The sequence below is a fragment of the Chrysochloris asiatica genome, unplaced genomic scaffold (assembly GCF_000296735.1).
Source record: "Chrysochloris asiatica unplaced genomic scaffold, ChrAsi1.0 scaffold00026, whole genome shotgun sequence".
NCBI classification, from domain to species: domain Eukaryota; kingdom Metazoa; phylum Chordata; class Mammalia; order Afrosoricida; family Chrysochloridae; genus Chrysochloris; species Chrysochloris asiatica.
This window is the reverse complement of record NW_006408544.1, coordinates 5,529,572-5,534,291: the sequence shown is the minus strand read 5'-3', so window position 1 is coordinate 5,534,291 and position 4,720 is coordinate 5,529,572. Positions and strand designations below refer to the sequence as shown.

At 39.4% G+C, this 4,720-nt stretch overlaps 1 protein-coding gene across 1 annotated transcript in view; it reads left to right on the top strand.

Annotated features, from left to right (window-relative positions):
• Window positions 1–4,720, top strand: part of EIF2B3 (eukaryotic translation initiation factor 2B, subunit 3 gamma, 58kDa) — a 233,225-nt gene that overhangs the window by 118,561 nt on the left and 109,944 nt on the right. The gene's annotated exons all lie outside the window — the stretch shown is intronic.

The following is a 4,720-nucleotide window of genomic DNA, read 5'->3' as shown; positions in this document are numbered from 1 at the left end:
AGAACCTGCTTCTTTTTGTTGCCTTCTTTTGCCATAAGTTTTCTCACAGGTACCATGTCGGCCGCAGAGGCAGAAAAGTTAAGGTTACTCTTTGGTGAGCATTCTATAAGACTTGCTGTGCCCAAATATCCTCACACTCTGTTCCCATGCAGAGAGGTTTATCTACATACCTCTTCAACAGATCTCTTTTTTATATTTTTTTTTTATCAAGTCCATGACATCCAGAAAACTATTAGCCTCTAGCTACAAGTTAACATAAATGTATCTCTGAGAATCCTTCTTTCCATACAAAATGAATAACCAAGTACACGGTTCAGTTCTGCCCACTGAAAGAATTTGCCTTTACAATTGGTCTCTGATAACACATAGGTCAAAAAAATAAATGACAAGAGAAAGTAGAAAGCAATGAATACAAGCAAACACATAACATGTCGTAATTTATGAGAGCAATTAAAACACTACTTAGAGGAAAATATATAGCTTTAAATGTCTGTATTAGAAATGAAGAACATTCTCAAATCAGTAGCCTAAGTTTCCACCTTAAGACTGTTATTGTTTAGTGCCGTCAAGTCAAGTGCTGTGTATATTGTCTTCCAGGAGAGGTTGGTGAGCTTGAACTGCCGACATTGCGGTTCAGATTGGCTTTGCAGTCCAGTGTATTAACCCACAGCACCACATCAGGACTCCACTTAAAATATTAGGTGGGGAAAGAGCAGATTAAACTCAGAAGTTTCAGAAGGACGGAAATGGTAAAGATTAGAGTGAAAATCAATGACATAGAAAACAAAAGCAATCAAACCAACGAAATAAAAGTTTAATTCTTTGAAAAATTAATAATATTGATCAACTTTAGCTGCTGTTGTTGTTAGGTGCCATAGAGTCAATGGAGTGGTTTTTTTTTTAATTTTTTTACATTATTAACTGAAGAAAACAGGGTGCCCTGTAAAGATTTTTTAAGATTATTGTTGTTGTTAAGTGCTGTCAAGTTGGTTCCAACTCATAGTGACCCTGTATAGGGTTTCTAAGGAATGACTGATGAGCTTGAAACTATCACCTTGCAGTTCAAACTGACTTTGCAAGTCCAGCACATTAACTCACAGTGCCACACCAGGACTGCTTTTTAAGATTAGGAAACAAAAAGAACTCAGACAGATGCCTAATGATCTCTCATCAAAACACTCACAAAATTGCCCTTAAGAGAAATGAGCAGAGCACTGTAGTGATGAAGGACTTAGGTGAAGCTTTCTGTTAAAGTTTAGCCAGCTTTCTCAAAACACAATCGTAATAAGCATGTTATTGTTCTTTGGCCTGACAAAGAGTCAGCAAGCAAAATGCCTTGACTATCTTAAAAAAAAACAAAAAAACAAAAAAAAAAACCTATTACCATGACCTTTGCTCTTGACCAATCCTCTTCTCCTTTGACTGGACTGCTGCTACCTCTTTGTTGTTGTTGCTAGGTGTCATCACGTCGGTACTGACTCATAGTGACCCTAGGCGCAACAGGACAAAGAACACTGCCCCGTTCTGGACTAACCTCACAATAGTTGCTACACTTGAGCCCATTGATGCTGCCACTATGCCATTCCATCTCACTGGGGGTCTTCCTCTTTTTCTCTGACCCTCTACTTTTCCAAAAATGATATTCTTCTTAAGGGACTGGCCCCTCCTGACAATATGTCCGAAGTATGAGGACGAAGTTTGGCCATTCTGGCTTCCAAGGAGCACGCTGGCTATACTTCATCCAACACAGATTTATTTGTTCTTTTGGCAGTCCATGGTCCTTTCAGTATTCTCCTCCAACACCATAACTCAAATGCATCAATTCTTCTACAGTCTTCCTCATTCACTGTGCAGTTTTCACATGCATATGAGGTTATTGAAAACACCATGGCTTGAGTCAGGTGCACCTTAGTCCTTAAACTGACATCTTTGCTCTTCAATACTTTAAAAAGGTCTTGTACAGCAGATTTGCCTAATGCGATACTTCATTTGATTTCTTGACTGCTGCTTCCATGAGTGTTGCCATTGCTTTAACTGTATTTTGTCTTTAGAATCATACTGGTAAAGCTGTATTTCCTCTCCTGTTAAAATTCTTCCAAGAAAGAATTGTGATAATCAAAATCATCAAAAAATCATTTTGATCCCACTTGTTTACAATTACCATTGAATAACTGATTGGAATACTTAAAAGGGGTTCTAGAACTTGCCTAGTGAAATAAGCCTCCTGCAGAGCCTTTGCAGAGTATAGGACCTTAGGTAGAATCCTGAGTCCCATCCAGAACCTTCCGAGGAGGGACATCCCCACTGGAAAGGAAAAGCAGACTAGCCTGGAACAACTAGAGCAACAGATGATACATCTTCAAAGAAAGATCATCAGGAAAAACCCAAAACAAAAATGTTAGTATAACTGGCTACTACAAGACTAAGCAAGCTGTTCGCTGGGAAGCCATCAAGGCAAGCAATCAAGTTCTTTAAGGACAAACCTCCCTCTAGGAATGAAACTTCTAAAGGGAACACATGAGCAGGCATGTAAACTTGCTGATGACTACATTGGTCTACTGGTGAGTGGAAGAGGGAGAAAGGCAGCAATGAAGAAATGGGCTGGGTTCAACCATGTTCCACAAACTTCCATTGACCTGGAGGTGAGAGCGAGAAGAGGAAGGGCTGGTTGGTCCAAAGTGTGGTGAGACCTGGGGACATCTGAGCCCATGGTCAAGGATATAACCACAGAGAGCTAAATTCAAGAGTGAAATATCCAGCTGATATGAAGTGAGGGGAGAGGCACAAGAACACCCAAATTTGCAGCTAGCCTCGATGACTTGATAATTAGAACTCAACTAGAGGAAGATTTAAAGAAATCTTTTTTTTGATAAAGGAAACAAGGGTAAATTGCTACAATTTTATGAACTTGACCTATACTCATGGAGGTAGTAACTCTAAATACCAACAGAGAGGGAAGGAGTCTTCACATCAAGTATCAATGTTATCCCTTTGTACACAGGCAATAGAGGGACGGGCAACTTAGTCATTAGCTACCTAAAATGAGGGGACAATAAAGGCAAGAAGTGACTGGCTTACAAGGTTTCCAAAGGGAGTTTAATTTAAGAGTCGGGGGTGGTTGGGGAAGAAAGAGTCCCCACTGAATAGTTGTCATCTTGTCTAGATGGTGGTGGTGGTTATGTGCCGTGGAGTCGGTTCCGATTCATAGCGACCCTATACAGGGTTTCTGAGGCTGTAAATCTTTACGGGAACAGAAAGTCTCATCTTACTCCTGTGGAACAGCTGGTAGTTTCGAACTGCTGACCTTAAGGTTCACAGCCCGATGTGTAACCACTATACTACCAGAGCTCACTCTTGTCTAGATAGGTCTGGTTAAAAGAGATGGGGATAAGATTCTTATGATTCAATAGTGAGTAATTGTTATCATGACTAACTGCGACTGTCACAATTATAAAGGTAAAAGTTTTGTAATAAAAACAGGAGAGTGGTTAATCCTACAGTCCAGAAAGGACCATCAAGGGAGAAGAGCACAAGTGGAATGTGGGACCGTATCTAAAGAAGCAGCGACACCAGAGATGGAAGCAGAGATGGAAACATGGAGAGGGGAAGCGGCTGAGGACTCTAGATTCATTAGAAGAGAGGGACTAAGAGATGGTGGCCATGAGGTAGACATGCAGAATGTGCCCTTTGGTGATACAAATTTTTATATGTGCCTGAGTGTTTTTTTTTTTTAAAAAAGAGCTAAAATGAATAGAGAGAAATACTGTTAACTGATGGTACATGGAGGGGAATGTAATCATTGTGATGAAACATGTTGTATGATTTGATGAATATAAAACATGATCTGCCATGTAAACTTTCACTCAATCCACAATAAAAACTTAAAGGAAAAAAAATAGTTGGATTGTCTTATATATAATTATAAAGATCAGCACACTTTAGTGTGTGCGTCAATGGAAAAAAAAAAAAGAAGATGGAATACACAGAGTCACTGTACCAAAAGGAAATGGTTAATGTTCAACCATTTCAAGAGGTAGCATATGATCAAGAGCCATTGATACTGAAGGAAGAAGTCCAAGGTGCATTGAAGAAATTGTCAATTAACAATTGATGTAATATAAATTTTTCAATTTATATTTAAATCTTTTTGATTTAATATCTTTGGATACCTAAAGTACTTATAGAGTGTGAGATAAGAGTTTCTAGAGAGAAGACTTTCATCAAAACTGATGTCTGGAATTCTAGATTCTACTCTTTCCATAGTGGGATAGAGGCACCATTGGTTTGACTCTTATTAATTTCCTATTACCTAATACCTGATGGAGTTGTGGTGTGGCGTTGTGGGTTAATGTGTTGGACTGCAAGATTGGTTTGAACCACACGTTGGAGGTTCAAGCTCACCAGCTGTTCCTCGGAAACTCTATACAGCATTGCTGTGAGTCGGGACTGACTCAATGGCACTTAACAACAAAAACAGTACCTGATAGGGAGTCCTGGTGTGGTGCTGTAGGATAAGTACTGGACACCACAAGGTCAGTTGGAACTGCTCCTCAAAAACCCTAGTCAGCCAGTTTACACTCCCAGCTAAGGTTGTTCATGATATAAGTAGATTTGTGTTATTTTTCAGTAATCCAGAACTTGATTGGAACTTAATTCAACAGCATTTTAGGAGGTTGTGGAATAATATCCACTTGTCTGTGGATATTCATCAGCTACATGC